Raw genomic sequence first — 19,644 nt, forward strand, 5'->3', positions numbered from 1 at the left:
ATCTCCAGCACAGTGTTTTCTAAAAATCAGTATGTAAATAAATGAAGAGAGAAAGCAAACGGTAGAGAGAAAAAGAAGGAAAGAAAGACAGAAAGAAAGAAAGAAGAAAAAAAGGGATGAAAGAAGGAAAGGAAGGAAGGAAGGGAAGGAAGAAGAGCACTTACATCTTTTTATTCTTTTTTGTTTTTGTTTTTGCAGTACGCGGGCCTCTCACTGTTGTGGCCTCTCCCATTGTGGAGCACAGGCTCCGGACGCGCAGGCTCAACGGCCATGGCTCACGGGTCCAGCCGCTCCGCAGCATGTGGGATCTTCCCGGACCGGGGCACGAACCTGTGTCCCCTGCATCGGCAGGCGGACTCTCAACCACTGCGCCACTAGGGAAGCCCCACTTACATCTTTTGAGGCAGGCAAGTGACAGTGCCCACAGGACTAGCCATGACTCTCATGACTCTCATTGGGGCCATCTCTTTGTCCCAGAACACTTTGCTAGCTCTAGTGCGCTGGATGAATAGTCTGTTTGAAACAACTACTTATTTAGCTCAGGGCTGAATTCAGGGAAGGTAGTAGCTGAATGACACTTAGCACTGCCTTTGACAGAGAATGAAGGAATTAAAAAATAACTAAAAAAAAGTAACATCAAAAAATAGCAAAGTCTACTGACAGATCTCTAGCATTTGGAGTTTTGAAATTTCTATTTCACACTTAAAAGAACCAAAGTAATGTAGAGCCTTAAAGAAGTTAGTTATCGCTACATTATCTCTAAATTTGGTACTTTTTTTTTTTTTGGTATGTTTTTAAATGACCTTGACTTAGAAAAATTGTGTTCAGTTAGGTTTATTTCTGAAATCCCGTTTTCCTTCAATATATTGGGCTGGCCCAAAAGTCCATTCGGGAACCTGAACAACACAATACATCAAAACATAAGCTCCTGGAGGACAAAAGTCTTCTTTATATGTTTGTCTCTATATTCCAACTGTCTAGGATAGGGCTTGATACGGCAGGTGCCTAAAAAATTAGTTAAATGAACTAATAAATGAAGGGAACTTCTCTTTTGTCCCCAGTAAGCTGCTATTGTCTATATTTTGATTTTATGACAAGATCTAAAATCACTTGAATGAAGGTATAAATGGCTGAACAGTAGTTTAAAATAATTCCCTTACTAAGGGTATATTATTTGCCTTGGTAATGTAGTATGTTATTTTGTTTCTAATGAAAATTATAAAATATGATAAAGATGCTAAACTTTTAGTTATAAGCCAACACTATATATGTGTATATTTATTACATGAAAGCATAAATGTAGAATAGTTCCCAGATGTTAAAAACAGGTTGGGAGTGGGACAAAAAAAGGGAAAGAGAAATTTTGATATGGTAATATTTTTCTTCACTCCATAAAAAGACAATTAGAGTTAGATAAAAATATTTTTGCTAAGTTGTCGTCTTAGAATACGTTCACAGAATACAAAAGCACATTTCAGCCTATTTTATAGGTAAGTTTCTCATGACATTAAAATAAAAATTAAAGCATAACACATTTGTATTCTGTCTCTGGCATTGTGATGTGTGCTATTAACTTCTTGTGAAAAGCTGCAGAGTGGATTGAGTTAGAGGGAGAGATCTGAGCTCCTCGTTTGACTAATGAGTCATCATCCTTTAGCATCTGGAAGGTAGAGGGGACCATTTCTCCCATATCGATACATATTTTCAAGGAGAATATAGAATGAAACAGTGCTCAGATGTTTGGGGCAAAAGGGAATCTATATTTTTGGCTTCTGTAAAAACATTTTTATAAAGCCAAAATATTCTGCATTTAATTTTTAAAGTTACAGCTGGCTTTTCATGTCACCACAAGTCCCCAGTTCCTCTTCATCCTTGCCCCATCATATGTACACAGAGACACCCAGATACACGGCAGCCACGGCAAACATATACTGTTTGAAGTAACCTTGTTAATCTTTCCAAAACCCAGTGTCTTTAATCACTGTTTCTCCTTTGAGTTTTTGAGTGGCTTTTTATTGCTGCTGATGTTAAGCCATATTAACACTTAATAAGTAAAATGGCCTTTCAAATTTAAGTAATTTCTTTGATTTTTCAAATCATATAGAGAAAATGATGAATAAAGGGGAATTTGGTGAAATTTACTGTGTTTCAAAAGTCACTTTTAGAGGTACTCTTAGTACCTGATTGAAATTATTTGTTTAAAAATAGCTTACATAAGCAAATATTGAAATGAAAAAGTGTCAAGCAGCTACTTGACTAAAGTCATATTTCTATGACTTTCAAGTTTGTAAAAGTACATTTCAAGTCCAAATAAATAGCTTCGTTCATGTGTTTGGCAGAAAACGCTCAAATTTTCTGATTTGGCTGAGAAATTACAGAAATTCCTCTTTTTGAGCCCATTGCACTCAGATAATATTGCCATTGTCTTTATTTGATTTGTATTTTTTAAAAAACCTGAAACCATTGCTTTTCCCCCTTGGCCGCACTGCACGGCATGCAGAACTTCCCAGACCAGGGATCGAACCGTGCCCCCTACAGTGGAAGTGCAGAGTCCTAACCATTGGACCACCAGGGAAGTTCTGCCATTGTCTTTAGAATGGTCCACTCACAGCACCCCAGCATTTCACCACTGGGTTACACAACATGACAGTGCCTCTCCTGGACACTCATTTTTTTTTTTTTTTATTCTGGGCCTTTGCCTATTCCATGCATTTCTTCAATTTGTTTGTTGACTGTTAACTATTCCCCAGGAATAAGGTGTCATCTAAGATCTGGCCCAAATGTCTCTTTCATGGTAAAGGTTTACCTGACCTGCCTGAAAGGATTAAAGGAGAAGGAAGAGTGGAAACTAGATTTTCTGAGCCTGGATTGATGGTTGCTGGACAACCTGGAGGAGGGTGTGCATTGCATTGTTCAGCTAGAAATATGTCCTTCCATTGTTTTCCCTCTCAGCCGCATTTCTTGAGCGTAGTATCTTTTTAAGGAAAAAGAGACACATAGCAAAGAGTAGTAGAAAAAAGTTAAGGAATTTAAAAATAGATTTGTGTGGGTTGTCATAGGATGAAATGTATTGTATGTCTGTAAATAAATTAGATATGTTAATGTCAGAAGTCTAACCCTTGTAAGTTTAAAGGTTTTTTAATGTACTTTCTATAGTATTTTATTTTTGTTATTCTTAGCTCTATGGTAAATGTCTTTAAAATAGCTCTGCCTATCTCAGTGAGCTGAGAGGAAAAATAAAAAACTGGATAAAGAAAATGTGATGTGTGTGTGTATATATATATATATATATATATACATGTGTATATATATCTATATATCACATTTTCTTTATCCGTATATATGTGTATACATATATATATAGGTAAAGGAATATTATTCACCATACAAAAGAAAGAAATCTTGCCATTTGCAAAAACATGGATGGACCTTGAGGGCACTATGCTAAATGACTTAAGTCAGAGAAAGACAAATACTGTATAATCTCACTTATATGTGGAATCTAAAAAGAAAAAATACATGTAAAGAACAGACTGATGGTTGCCAGATGCTGGTGGAAATGGGTACAGTAGTCAAAAAAGTACAAACTTCCAGTTATAAGATAAATAAGTTCTGGGGATGTAAGGTACACCATGGTGACCATAATTAACAATACTGTATTGTATATTTGAAGTTGCTAAAAGTAGATCGTAAAAGTTCTCATCGCAAGAAAAAAATTCTGTCACTATGTGAGGTGAAAGATGTTAATTAAACTTATTGTGCTAATCATTTATCAAATAATTATGCTGTACATCTTAAACTAATGCAGTTATATGTCAATATATTGTAATAAAAATGGAAAAATAAATAAATTAAATAAATTTGGCATTTTCCACACTCCATCTCCCACTAAAAAAAAAGTGTTTTTTTTGTCCCAGTTTACTTGAAAGACAGAGGCTGTCACAATGACCTTTTCTGTGTTACAAACCTACTTAAAACTTAATGGTGTAAAACAGCCATTTTGTAAAGCTGATGGATTCTGTGGGTTAAGAATTCAAACAAGGCACTGCGGGGATGGCTTGTCTCTGTTCTAGGATGTCTAAGGCCTCAGCTGGGAAGACTTGAAGGCTGAGGCTGACTTCACCAGTGTCTAGAGGCTGAAATCACTGTACGCTGAAATCCTTCCCTCGCAGGTATAGTACCTGGGCTGAGATGAGCAAAAGGCTGGGCTCAGCTGGGACATAGCCTGGGGCACCTCCACATCTACCCCCCCCACCATGTGCCTCGGGCTTCTTACAGCAGGGCTCTGTGTTCTGAGAGGTGGTGACCCCAGAGGCACCTGGAGAAGGTATTCCAAGGGAAACAGGCAGAAAATACAGGCTTCTGGGTGTCCCAGTGCTTTATTGGCTTCAGTCATGATTTCTTTCAGAGGAGTATCAGAGAATTTGAAGACAGTTTTAAAACTGCCTTGAAACAGAATTATTCTATCCCTATAAAAGGGAGGTGGAGGAGAGACTCAAGCTGAAAAGAGAGCCCAAGACAGAAAGGGCAAAAATAAGTGGAAAAAAGGAAGGAGTTGTTTGTATAGTTGCTTGTTTCTGGCAAATGAGTCTCCATAGGAAGTGCTGATTGCTTAAAATTGGGGTAGTTTTGTGTTTTCTCTCCCTCTTTCAGTTGTTTATTAAAACTGAACTCATGAGTTTCTGCTTGTCTCCATTCCTACCACTTCAAAATGAATTCTTCAAGAACTGGTTTCTATTAACCTTCACAACATCACTCTGGTACCAGTGCCCACAATCATCTGACTCTCCCTTTTCCTGGTGCCCAAGGCCAGATCTGTGAGCACGTGACCTGTGCAGTCATACGAGGCCCTCTGCTGAGAAGGGCCCGACAAACACAGGCTGTCCAAGGGTCAACTGTACTTTCTCCCTGCCTTTTGAACAGGGGTCTCCACAGTTTAGACACCATTCATTTGCACTGGGGCCCTGCAAATTTTGCATCTGACCTTGCTCGTGCCCCATGAATCTAATCAGTTTCCAAATTATAGTTCTGGAATACCTAGATCTCAAAATCTCTCCTTTTCTTTCCCTTTCCACTGTACTATCACTCCATCCCATAGTTAAGATAGTTGCCTGAGTATTTCCCTGGATTCCAATCTTCTGCCTCTATTACTCACACTTTTTTCTAAATCATATCCCTAATCATCTTATTTCCCTGATCAAAGGTTGTATTACTTTCCCTTTGAATCAGAATCCTTTGCATAATTTTCTAAGGTCCTCTATCGTCTGACTTCATTTGGCCTTGGAACTCCTGTCTCTGTTTCTCTTCAGGAAATCCATGGTCTAGTCAACCAAAGCAGTTGTTCTTTGAACTCACCAGTCTTTTCCCACTTCCAATTCCTGCCACTGAGCTTTGCACATTATATGTGCTCAAAAGTCAAGGGAATAACTGCTGGTGGGAATGTGAATTGGTTCAGCCACTATGGAGAACAGTATGGAGGTTCCTTAAAAAACTACAAATAGAACTACCATATGACCCAGCAATCCCACTACTGGGCATATACCCTGAGAAAACCAAAATTCAAAAAGAGTCATGTACCAAAATGTTCATTGCAGCTCTATTTACAATAGCCCGGAGATGGAAACAACCTAAGTGCCTGTCATCGGATGAATGGATAAAGAAGATGTGGCACATATATACAATGGAATATTACTCAGCCATAAAAAGAAACGAAATTGAGCTATTTGTAATGAGGTGGATAGACCTAGAGTCTGTCATACAGAGTGAAGTAAGTCAGAAAGAAAAAGACAAATACCGTATGCTAACACATATATATGGAATTTAAGAAAAAAATGTCATGAAGAACCTAGGGATAAAGCAGGAATAAAGACGCAGACCTCCTAGAGAACGGACTTGAGGTTATGGGGAGGGGGAAGGGTGAGCTGTGACAGGGCGAGAGAGAGTCATGGGCATATACACACTAACAAACGCAGTAAGGTAGATAGCTAGTGGGAAGCAGCTGCATGGCACAGGGATATTGGCTCGGTGCTTTGTGACAGCCTGGAGGGGTGGGATGGGGAGGGTGGGAGGGAGGGAGACGCAACAGGGAAGACATATGGGAACATATGTTTATGTATGACTGATTCACTTTGTTATACAGCAGAAACTAACACACCATTGTAAAGCAATTATACCCCAATAAAGATGTTAAAAAAAAAAAAAGTCAAGGGAATAAATGCATGGATGAATAAGTAATCATAACCATGTTTTAGTAAGAAAATCCTGTGAAGATCTGGAGAAAGTCTTTTTCACTATGCTTAAGTTTTCTCCAAAAGTTATAAAAAACAGTAAACTTTAAATCAAGGGTTTACCAAGTATGGAATAGGCAGTCTTTTTAATGGACAATTATCACAAAAATTAACAAGATCGCAGTTACTGGATTGAACTACATTTACTGAGTGATTGGGCTTACTTTCTTTATTATATATTTCAAGCCTGGTATCTTCTATTTTGCAGGTCCTAATATAGACTAGGATAGCATACATTAAATATGCTAGTTAAACTGTTTATCGACGAAACCATAATCACTTCTCTCTAGTACTTTCATTTATTGCTTCTATATGGTACGTTCCAAAATCTATATTGTCAATCTTGGTCATCCTGCTGGATTATAGTCTGTGGTTTTCAACTGCCTTTCTGAAAAAACCTATAAGAGTGATAAAGGAAAAGTCCTATGACAATTTAAAGAAAGTTGACGTAATCATGAGCTATTTATGGAGAAATGATGTTTGGTCTGAGGCCTAAAGGCTGGGTAAGAGTTTGACAAGGACAGATGAAACAGAAGAACATGAGCTAGCAACTACAATTTGTCGTGGTCCTTTATATGGCCAGAGGTCCAGTCTTTTTAGATGGTTAAGTGTGTTAAAAGGAAATAAATGTTTGGAAAAGCAAATAGAAGCCATGCATCATGGAAGAGATTGACCTCCATGACCCAACTACGTGTTGTCTATGAGAAATTCACTTTAAATATAAAGACACAGTTTAAAAGTAAAGGGATAGACAAATACCATGTTAACATTAATCAAAAGAAAGCTAGAGTAGCTATACTAATTTCAGACAAAACAGAATTCAGAGCTAGGAAAATTATCAAAGATAAAGAAGGGCATTATATAATGATAAAAGAGTACTTGATCCAGCTGCAGTAGAAAACACGTTCTTTCAATCTAATGTGGAATATCCACCGTGATGGTACTCATTCTATAACACTTCAACACACTTTAATAGGGAGAATAGAAATCATATAAAGTATGTTCTTAGGCCACAATGAATTAAACTAGAAGATATTAACAGAAAGTAGCTGGAAAATCCTCCAATATTAGGAAATTAAAGAGTACACTTCTAAATAACATATTTGTCAATGCAAGAGAAATTTTAAAAATATTTTGAACTAAATGAAAATAAATATATGACAATCAAATTTTGTGGGATGTAGCAAAAGCAGCCCTTTGAGGGAAATTTATATTATTAAAGGCATATATTAGAAAAGAGGAAAGGTCTAAAACCAATAATCTAAGTTTCTACCAAGGAAACTAAAAAAAAAAGAGTAATTTAATCCTAAAGCAAAAGGTAAAAAAAATTAGAGCACAGATCAATGACATTTAAGGCAGACAATCAATAAAGGAAATCAACGAAGTAAACAGGTGAAAATACCAATAAAATTGATAAACTGCTAGCCAGGCTAACCAAGACAAAAAGGGAGAAGACACAAATTACTAATATCAAAAACGAAAGAGGAGTCAATACTGATGCCTTGAACATTAAAAAGATAGTAAAGAATGTTATGAACAGCTTTTTTTTTTTTTGAAATGGACCAATTACTTGAAAACACAAACTACGAAAACTCACATACAGGAGAAATAGAGCATCTGAATAAATTTTATGGAAAGGAAAGCACCAACCCCAGATGCTTTCACTGGTGAATCCCCCAACAATTAAAAGAAGAAATAATAGGAATTTTGTACAATGTCTGCCAGAAAAGAAGACATTTCTTCCTAAGTCATTCAGTTAGGCTGATATTACCCTAATATGAAGATATTACGAAAGAAAACAGCAGATCAACATATCTAGTGATCATACATGTAAAGAACCTCAACAAACTATGAGCATATAAAATGTATCATGCAGAGTACATAAAAATCAATTATCAATACCTATGCCCTCAAATATATTTAATATTCCACAAATGTTTACAAGGCTCCCGAGTAAATGAAATTTAAACACTCTGGTTTTACTTACTAACCTCCAGTAGACATCTTGATGCGCAGCTGAAATGCTCTAAACCTAAAATCACAAACAAGATACAGAAAAAGCTAAAGAAAAGAATAATATACACAAATTGGACAAATTCCCTCTATTAACTGAGAATTGGTAATAGTAATTATAAAATACGTATTTTCAGGTGCACATACTAAACTTATTTGTCTCAAAGCAGCAGATTGAAATAGATAACCCCATCTGCTTCTTTGTGCTCCATCCATTTAATTGTTATAGCTATCCCCAAAGCACAGCAGGTATTATCACGAGGCAGTTCCTATGTAAAAATGGTTAACAGTTTAACAATTGTTAAAATGAATTGTTGTCAGAAATGCAATAAAATATTGGGCAACAAGGACCTGCTTTTCTGATCACTGACTCTTTCAGTCGACCCCTCTGCTTCACTCAAACTCCCTGGTGCAGCCGAATTCATAACTCACATCTTTTCTTCTTTAATTGCTTCAAGTTGCATCTGAGACTATGATGCAAGGAGGTGTCATGCTGACCTTGTCAGCCCCACATAACTTAATGGAGCAAACGATCAGTTTCTTCCCTTGCTATCTAGTCTGTTTACTCATGGATATGTCAGGGAGGTAACGTCTGCTTTTAGGATGCTTGGATTTTAGATGATATATTTGCTTTCATTAGTGAAGCCAGTTGACTGGGAGCGCCTCACAAGCATCTTGACCTGATTGTATTAAGGCAGCTTTGAAACAAAGAATACAGTTTTGAAAAATGTAAACTCAATAGTCCCATGGTTTTTATTAGACATTTTTGATCGTCTTGTGTCATTTTATAAGTATGCCTAAATGTGCTTTCAGTTGTCAATGAAACACGAAAAGGTGCGTGTTCTTTTCTTTAATAAATGATAAAAGACACTGGAACCCACTCAAATAGTTCATGGAAAAAAATATCTTGATGGCAAGAATGAAAATCATGTCTACTTCAGACTAAATTTATTTGAATTTAATGAAAAATAATTAGTAGAAAGAATAGAAATCATAATAACTCTTTCAGATCAAATGTATTTGAATTTACACATGAGAAACAAGTTAAGCCAACCCTTTACAAGCATTTAAATTTGAGGTTTAATGATATTAGTATCTTTGGTTGTAATTGAATACATTTTTCTTTCTCTGTAAATTCTGGGCTAAAGTTTGTGAATGTACTAAGTGTCTTGGGAGGCCATCTGTCTATTTGGGTGAAAAATGGCTGGAACTCTCTATAGAGATTATGTCTTCACTGCATTCTGTGTAATCAGAGTTAAATTTTTCTTTCAGAGTCAAAGAAGCTCCCAAGTTTTTAATAGATATCTTAGAACTGTCCACCAGCCACCAGGAATGGTAACCCTCCTGACACTCTTTAAGGGGTCTCCACTGCCTTAAATGCCTTTTGGTTTTTTTCTGCACAGGGACATTATCTGCTGATCCTATACTTACATTTAATTGTTTTAAATTTTATTTTATTCTGTTTAGCCCAAGTTAATAGTCATTAATAATCATTTTCAGAGAAATTCATGTAGATTTATTTTACTTTATCACATTATCTTTCTGGTAACTTAGTTAATATTGACTCAAACTCTCATTAACGTTTAATGAAATGCCTAGGAGTTTCGGAAAAGAAAAGGCATAAAATGTTTTAGACTAATTGCACTGTCTTCCTCTCAGAAAGTAGCTGGGCAGATATTTTAGTAACTATAACCTGGCTATTATTAACTTCTTCAGCACAGGGTCTGAATTTTGTTCATTATATTCCTAGAAGCTAGTACAGTGGATGTCATACTTAGGGCTCATTAAATGTATTTTAATTAATTGAGCCCTCCCATCAAAGAATCACCAAGATGACAGCAATAAAAGATGGCAACATATATCCTACTTGGAGAGAAAACAACACACATAGAGGTGAGCATTGGTCTGATTTTCCCTTGTGACAAAAAAAAAAAAAAAAAGGCTCAGAGATAGTACACTTTTAGATTTGGATATTGTACCCAAGTGAATATAGACAGTAGGCAATTTTATATACAAAACAATTAACAGGATAATGAAAACTAGACTAGTCTATGTGGTACGAAAGACACCATAAACATCGTTTGCATCTGTGAGTAAACAGCTGTTCAGCTGTAACAGTGATAGAAGATTTGCATATGGTCCTTCATTCTTGTGAGGTAATTTGCAGCTCAATTATGAATCAATGAAAACAATATATCCAGTCATTTGACAGAGGCAGTAATATGCTAAATTAATAGAATAAGAGACCTAACCAAAAGACTAAGGTTATGTGTATGGCTGTATCAAATCTAATATAAATTGAATCCCGGGGATAATAGTCATTTCACAGATACATGAATACATTCAAGCCGTCAGGATTTACAAAAATAAAATGCTAATTCAGTCATTTCAGTCACACATCTGCATTTTTTTCTTACTGAATTTTATGTCTATATATATGCCACTATCAAGATTTATTAACGTTTGAATTTTGTACTTTGCTGCATATTTTTATGAAATAAATTAAACATTATATAGAAGGAGTGGATGTCACTTTTGTCCTCTTAGTCACAGTTCCTTTCCGTTATCCAAAAGTAACCCCATATCGTGAATGTAATACCCTTTAACACATTCATATTGATACATACAGACATAGGCAGTTCATTTTATCCGTTCTCTGTGTAAACACAGCTTGTTCTCACTTTTTTATTTCAAGAATTGTTGCAATGAATAGTTCCATAAATGTCTTCTCTTACGCATGGGCAGCCATTCTCAAATATTCTAAACATTGACAAGTTGTTCCAAAGTGGTTGTACCTGACTACCTCCCATTTGCAATGTAAATGTTAGATTTCCTTTTTCTCCATAACCTCACAAAAATGTTGTTACCAAAGTTTTAAAAACAGTTTTTGCTTTTTCTTTGCATGTGAATCTGATTATTAAGCAATGGTATTTCACTACTTTTTAGATTTTTTTCTTCAATTACTACTGATGCAAATATCTTTTCATATACAATTAGCCATTGGGTTTCCTTTTTTCTGAATTGCCTTTTCAAATTCTTTGATTATTTTTATATTACCTCCTTTTTTGTCTTGGTTCTTAATCAACGCTTATCTATACTACTTGTTGTAGATATCTTTTCCCAGAAAAGTTATTCTGAAGACAGAGATCATTCAAGATATTTAGAGCCCTCTGGCAAGACAAATGTAAGAGAAGTATTATGAATCTCCCCTAAACTTTTTTGATATAACTTTATCCTTTTTCTCTTAGAACTTAGGAAGTATATAATAAATACTGAGCATCTTCTCAAGGTTTTTTTTGGGTTGAGTTCATGTCTAAAGATGAACCGGCTACAATCTAAGGACTATTAATAAAATATCCTAATCATCTTCTTGAGATAAAATGTTCTCTTTTCTTTTATATTAAATGGATCCAGCCATTTAATAAAAAAAATGATTAAAAGCATTCACAGAATATTCCATCTTGCATTCTTTTAAAAATAAATCTACTTAACTCATTCTTACATTGTCTGTAATTACTCATATCTACTTTAGCAGCTCTTATTTAAAGTATCCAATTTGCCTTCTCTTTCAGATTGACCTTCAGAGAGATTTTGCTACTGATGAACACATTGTATGGTGAGATGTGGTCTGAAATCAGTCTCTTGACATTTGCTTTAAATAGACAAGTAAATGCTAAAAGCTATATATAAAAAAAAGGCACCATTTGGGTGAGATTCATAAATCCTAAGGAAGCCACTTTGTACAAAATATGCCATAGACCTAGCTAGGTCTGTTGGCATCTAGTTCACGTCTCAATTTTATGTCTGTTCTTGCATTTATTGTAAACTGTCCACAAATACAAAGAACATTAAAATCTTAGAGATGATCTCTTCTTGCCCTTTCGTGTATAGAGACTCACAGTGTTGAAGTTATTTACTCAAAATTACACTGAGTCAGTGGCAGAAATGAGAAAATTTCTCTATTTCCCATTACCTTAAACTATTGGGACAACAGCCGTGCCCTGGCAGAAAACACACATCCTTTTGGCATTCTTCCAAATTCAGTGTTGTCAAAGCAGTGCTTTCCAACATTTTTCACATCGTGGCACACAAAGAAAATGGTACCATTTGTAGAATACCCTGAAGTCTAGATAAGAGGCTATTTTTAGAGGCAACTAGCCTGGGGGACTCAAAGGAGGTGGTCACTGTCCCACACACTTGTAACGGATTTACCAGAGCGCACAGTTGCTTTCCACTGCTGTGTTTCCCCATTCATCCTCCTGAGGATGAGTACCTTGAGATCAGTGCCCAAGGGGTTTGGAAGGGAGTCTTACCAAGCAAAGGCTTGCTGCCCAACGCACATAGAAGCCAACACTATTGCACAAGCTTTTGAGAAAAGAAAAGGGCTTTATTGAGAATCCACTGGCAAGGAGACAGGAGGCAGGTCTCAAATCAGGCAGGTCTCAAATCTGTCCCCTGGATCTGGGGCTTGGGTCAATCTTTTTGTTTTGTCTTGTTTTGCGGTACGCGGGCCTCTCACTGTTGTGGCCTCTCCCGTTGCGGAGCACAGGCTCCGGACGCTCAGGCTCAGTGGCCACGGCTCACGGGCCCAGCCGCTCTGCAGCACGTGGGATCTTCCCGGACCAGGGCACGAACCCGCGTCCCCTGCATCGGCAGGCAGACTCTCAACCAGTGCGCCACCAGGGAAGCCCTTGGGTCAATTTTTTATGAGTTAGGAAAAACAGGATGGTATGCGCAAGTGCTGGCAGGGCAGGTTTCCACTGGAGGGCGTTAAACTATTTTTTCCTTTTTTAAACTCTTTGCATTGGAGAGCCATGTATCGAATGGTGGATTTCGGCACCAGATCTTCCTGCACAAGAGACCCCTCCTTTCTGAAAAGGTTCCAGCTTTCAGGTTCCAGTAATGTTCTAGCTTTCTTGGCTCTGGGGAGGAAACACATGTTCCGAGTGTTATTTGAGGAGGGCTTTCCGCCTCTGTGCGTGCCCTGGTTACAAGACTCGCAGTTTTGGTTTTGCTGTATCTGCAAGGCAACTAGACATCCTGTTATCGACAGAGCGCGACCAGTTTGAGCTTGTCCTGTGGTTACAGGAGCAGAGGAAAAAAGAGGGCCTATTAGACATACCAAGGAGTTCTTAGGTTGGTAAATATCAAGCCATAAACATTTTTCCTTTTGTTATCTGTTACTCCTCACTTCCAAAAACTTCATCAAACAAAGAAGAATGGTAGGAATACTTGTGTGGTAATTTCGATGAATTGCTGGAGGCAAAGTGTGGGCTAGCATGAGAGTGAAACCCCCCCAGGAGCTGTTTTAGTGAGACCTCTCCACACTTTCATGAGCTTTCTCTTTAGGAATCCTACTGGGTTCTCATAGTGAATCTCTCAGAAAGATACCCACATGTCTCTGCCAGGAAGAAGATTTGAGAAACACTCTCAGAGACTTCATGAAAAAGGCTCACTCTCGGGAGAAAGGACTTTGCCAGGGCATGATTCTGAAACTTTACTCCAGGCAGGGGAAAGGAATCTCCCCAACTTTGCTCCCTTCTAGCTTTCTATTTCACTCCAGGAGGGGAAGAAAGGACCAAACAACCAACTATATCAACAAAGTATAGTTAACAGAGCTAGAGCTTTAAGAAAACAGATAGAAAATTCTGTGGCCAGGGACAGAAGCAGGGCTCAGTGGAGAGAAAATCTACACCATGGGAGGAAGGACAGAAACACCACAGCCTTGAGGTAGAGGCTCACTAATAGACTGAGGATAAAAGGAAGGTTATAGAATGCTTCTCCTTCCCACAACTTCCCACATCACTGATGGGAATCCAGTATAATAACGGTGGATTGCAGCTAAGAGATGAAAGCACAGATTCTCTCTGAGGAGCAATATACAGGGAATCCCTAAAGCAAGAGGGAGACAAAAATTCTGACACCAGAGGACGCAACAATACCTATAGCTACAACTAACATTAAACACAGCCTAACTCCTAGCCAGTTTACAGTAAATTCTCATACTAGATACCTGCTTATCTCAGTTCCTGTTACCCAATACAAGTCAGTTCTCAACAGAAAATTTACAATGTGTGACAAAAGGCAAGAAAAAACATAGTCTGAAGAGACAAAGCAATCATGAGAACCAGACTCAAATACAAAAGCTATTGGAATGATCAGACAGAATTAAATTAATAATGACTGTGATTAAAATGTTATGGGCATTAGTGAGAAAAGTAAACAACATGTTAGGACAGATGGCTAATGTATGCAGAGAGATGAAAATTATTTGATAGAATCAGAATGAAATGCTAGAAAAAAATTTTAAAGTAGCAAAAAAGAAGAATGCTTTCAATGGGCAAATAAGTAAGCATGACATTGTTGAGGAAAGAATCAGTGAACTTGAAGAAACTTCCCAAATAACATGCAAAGAGAAAAAAAGAATCTAAAAAATCCCCCCCCCCAAGATCCAAACGTCCACTGACGGATGAATGGATAAAGAAAATTTGGTATATATACACACAATGGAATGTTATTCAGCCTTAAAAAAGAATGAAATTCTGCAAAATGCAACAACATGGATGAACTTTGAGGATATTATTGTAAGTGAAATATGCTAGTAAAAAAAAGATAAATAGGGCTTTCCTGGTGGCTCAGTGGTTGAGAGTCCGCCTGCCGATGCAGGGGATGCAGGTTCGTGCCCCGGTCCGGGGGGATCCCATAGGCCGCGGAGCAGCTGGGCCCGTGAGCCATGGTCGCTGGGCCTGCGCGTCCGGAACCTGTGCTCTGCAGCGGGAGAGGCCATGGCAGTGAGAGGCCCGCGTACCGCAAAAAAAAAAAAAAAAAAAAAGATAAATACTACTTGATTCCATTTATATGAGGTATTTAAAACAGTCAAGTTCATAGACTCAAAGAGCAGAATTGTGATTGCCAGGGGCTGGAAGTAGGGGAAATGTGGAAGTTATTAATCAATGGGCATAAAGTTTTAGTTAAGCCAGATCAATATATTCTAGAGGTCTTCTTTACAATGTTGTACCTACAGTCAACAATATTGTACCTACAGTCAACAATATTGTACCTACAGTCAACAATATTGTACTGTACACTTAAAAATTTGCTAAGAGGGCAGATTTTGTGTTACGGGTTCTTACCACAATAAAAACAAACAAACGAAAAAGGGTTAAGAATCACTTTAAAAAAAATAGAACTTTATAGCACAAAGAGTAAATCTTAAAAAAAAGACATTTAGGAGGTCAGAAATCTCAGGATGGAATGCAGACATTGACAAAAGAAATAACTATATTACAGATATATATGAAACAACCTCATTGAAGACTGTGAGAGGAAAAGATGCTTACCTAAGTAACCTTGGAAATGAATGGTGATTCCAAGACTAAAAGCAAGAGGAAAGGAACATAAACTCTGTACTCTAATTGGTAAAGTTGTTTCCCAAGGTAACCATTCTCAAACCACTGTACATATATAGTGGAATGGAACAATTAAGTGAATGGATAAAGGATGGTGAAAACTAGGTTTCTCACTGTTGAAATGGAAGGTTATAGACAAGCAAGGTGGAAGGCTAGAATAATCCATGTGGTACTGGGCTATAAATGGAGACATCAGTATGAGTTAATGTTTAGCTTAATATAGATACAGAAGGATATATATGTAGAAATATTTATAAATATGTGCATATACATGGATTAGTATACTCGCATACATTCCTTGTTCTTTCAGCTAAGAAGGTTTAGAATTAATGCCACTCCTAATAGCAGTTGCAGATCTCATTTTTTAATACCATTTTCCAATAAAAGGAACCAGAGCTACTTGGAGAAATGGCTGATTCTAAGGTTGGAGTAGGGAATACACAAGATGAGTATGGAGCATTTTATAGCAAAAGAAAATAAGAAAGTGCTCCAAAAACACTTGACAATGGGAATACGTCAAGGGGCACGGGAGCCACCTGAAAGAGCTCTTGTTGGCCAAAGCTGGAACAAATTGAGCAACAAAGTTTAAAACTATGCTTATCCCCAGAATGTACCCCAGATTAATTAGGTCATCATCTATTGGAGCAAGAGCCAGACCTTGGTAATTTTTTTATGTGCACAGCATTGAGAATCTCTATTCAGAACGCCAGCAGGGTGTCATTCTGGTGACCACTACCAATAAAGCTAATCACTCAGGTATTTTCTACCTCTTCCCTCTCTCCAGCTGCAAAGTTCGTTTTAATAGCATAGTGTCTATGTATCGGACATTAGAAGCCGTCAATCAATATTTCTTATTACTGAATATCAGGATGTCTTTCCTAAAAAGCCAGTAAGAGAAACTATCTTTATAATTCTCACCTTAAAAATTACAATTATCTTTGTTTCTAAAAGGATACAGACAAGTCATCCTGACTATATCATATTCATAACGTGAAAGTGTCTTCTAAAAACTGGTGTACTCAGAAGTTAAAAGCTCTTACTACCACAGACTCATTAAACTTAAGCCATCCTTTAGGGAGAGAGCTGGCTTATTTCTTTCGGTTTCTTGTTTACAAACATAATGGAGATTCTGAAGTACGGTTCTGGGCTGGAGCCTGGAGACCCATGGATACGGCTGTCTTGATAAACCCTTTTACTTTAGTGGTACTCCAGAGACTGAGATTTGAACCCATAACTTTTTTCTCTCTCACAGGTTCTCTCACACGTGAAAGGAACTATTTTTCTCTGGTACAACCTGTCACTTCTGGACACAAGCCAGATTAAATTATAGAGGGCAATTAAATGCTGGTTGAATCTTACATCCAATCACCACTCTCCCCTTTTTTTTGGTCGACCATAAAGCAAAAGGAATAATACTGTACACTGAAGTTTCAGTGAGAAGAAATGAACTTTTTTATAGCCTAATTTTCACTGCTCTTTTCTTCATCTACAATTACCTCAAGGCTTGAGTTAAAATAAATGCTGTAGATGTCTAAATTCTATCAGGGTGCTAATCCTCTTTTCTATGAGATTCTCTAAAGAAAAAATGTCTCCTCTAAATAATAATTATAATTCTATATAGTATTTTTTTTTTTTTTTTTTTTGCGGTACGCGGGCGTCTCACTGTTGTGGCCTCTCCCGTTGCGGAACACAGGCTCCGGACGCGCAGGCTCAGCGGCCATGGCTCACAGGCCCAGCTGCTCCGCGGCATGTGGGATCTTCCCGGACTGGGGCACAAACCCGTGTCCCCTGCATTGGCAGGCGGACTCTCAACCACTGCGCCACCAGAGAAGCCCGCTATATAGTATTAATGAAAGGTAACATTTGTTTAGCATCTCCTACATGTTGTATACATACATCATCTCAGTTAATTCTCATTTCAACCCTCTGATATAATTATCATTCCACATCCTATTCACTATCAGATCTTGCCATCTTCAGTTTTCAAAATATATAAAAAATCTGACTCCTTTCTCATCATTATCACAGTAGTCCAAGTTCTCATCATTTATTTCCTGCACCATTGAACAAACCTCCTGATCTTTTCACTGCCTCTATTCTTGTAGCCCTACAGTAAATTCTCCACAGAGCAGCAAGGGTAATCCTTTAAAATTGTTAACTTAATCATGTTGTTGTCCTGCAAATCATCTCTGATTCTAATGACTTTCCATCCCTTTAATATAAAATCTAAGGTCTGTACCTTGATATGGTAAACTAAATACCAGGATGGCTATCAAGACACGGGCTCCTGGTGTACATGTCTATTTAATCCCCTTGCCTTAAGAGTGGGTGGGGGACTTCCCTGGTGGCACAGTGGTTAAGAATCCGCCTTCCAATGCAGGTGACACGGGTTCAAGCCCTGGTCCGGGAACATCCCACATGCCGCAGAGCAACTAAGCCCCTGCGCCACAACTACTGAGCCTGCGCTCTAGAACTGAGCTTACGAGCCACAACTATTGAAGCCCCGTGCCTAGAACCCGTACTCCACAACAAGAGAAGCCATCGCAATGAGGAGCCCGCGCACCGCAACGAAGAGAAGCCCCCGCTCACCGCAACTAGAGAAAGCCTGGGCACAGCAATGAAGACCCAATGCAGCCAAAAAAAAAAAAATATATATTAAAAAAAAAAAGAGTGAGTGGGACTCGTAGATGTTATGGTGGACCATCATTCTTTTGATAAAGTTACTGTACCTTTTGATATGGTAAATGTGGAGGGATTTTGCAAAAATAATCAAGATCCCAGATGAGTTGATTTTGAATCAATCACAAGGGAAATCATCACAGAGGGCCTGACTTGATCAGATAAAATCCATTTGAAGAGGGACAGGGCCCTTCGTGAGGATAATTCTTGTGCTGGCTTTAAAGAAACAAACAGCCATTTTGTGAATTGCTTATTGAGGGGGCCACCGGGAAAGGACCTGAGGGCAGCCTCTAGGAGTTGAGAACTAACAAGAAAATGAGGAAATGTCACACATGTGCATGAAAATAAATTCTGCCAATAACCTGAATGAACCTGGAAGTGGATTCTTAGGCAGTCAAGCGTTGAGATGAGAATGCAGCCTGGCCAACACTTTGATTACAGCCTCATAAGACCCTGAGAAGAGGACACAGTTCAGCTCTGCCTGGACTTCTGATCCATGGAAACTATGAGAGAGTAAGTTTGTGTTGTTTTAAGCCACTAAGTCTGCGTTTGTTTGTTACACAGCAATAGGACACTAATACACTTGACTTACACATGTGCACAGTATTAGTCTCCCTCACTAAGTCTGCTTCAACCATACTGCCTGTCTTGTTGATGCATGACTACACCAACATGATTCTACCCCAGGGACTTTGCACCTCCTCTTTCTTCTGCCTCACCTTCTTAGAGAAATCCCTTTTGACTGCCTTTAAAAAAAGATCCTTAAACCACTCTCTTCTTCAGCTTTGCTTTTCTTCTTTGTTCATATTGCTACTTGGTATTATACACTAATTTCTATATACATGCATCAGCATGTGAGCTCCATGAGGACAGGGACTTTGTATCCTTTATACCCAAATCTGATCCTACAGAAGGCCTCAAACTATGCCCGGTGGAGAGAAAGCAGTCACAAATAAATTTTAGAGGCTAAATAATTTGTCCAAAGTTAATTAGCAGTGTATGGTAGGGTCAGGATTTGAACAATGGCCTCTCTGACTCAAAAACTTATTCTTTTTCAATTATAGAATTCAGATGCCCAAGAATCATGCAAATTGGCCCCAGAGTGAGAGAGGTGGGAAGTGAGGGGAGGAGTCTTCTATGTGACTGACTCACACTCTCCATACTGTGTGGGTTTAGTTTGCATTTTTGGGATAACTTAAAAGCAAATTAATATTATGCCTCCCTTCTCAGGAAGAAAAGGATTTTCTCATATCAGA

At 37.9% G+C, this 19,644-nt stretch overlaps 1 protein-coding gene across 2 annotated transcripts in view; it reads right to left on the reverse strand.

The window, feature by feature from the left end:
- Positions 1-12,666: 12,666 nt before the first annotated feature.
- The window catches only part of UFM1 (ubiquitin fold modifier 1), a 77,410-nt gene continuing 70,432 nt past the window's right edge, over positions 12,667-19,644 (reverse strand). Inside the window, exon 9 of one of the 2 annotated variants that reach the window (XR_007473234.1) lies at positions 12,667-13,222. The gene's annotated coding sequence lies outside the window, so the exon portion shown is untranslated. Of the gene's footprint in view, positions 13,377-19,644 lie in introns of both variants that reach the window. The other variant, XR_007473233.1, reaches the window with a different exon arrangement.

This window comes from Orcinus orca, chromosome 18, assembly GCF_937001465.1.
Source record: "Orcinus orca chromosome 18, mOrcOrc1.1, whole genome shotgun sequence".
Lineage (NCBI taxonomy): Eukaryota > Metazoa > Chordata > Mammalia > Artiodactyla > Delphinidae > Orcinus > Orcinus orca.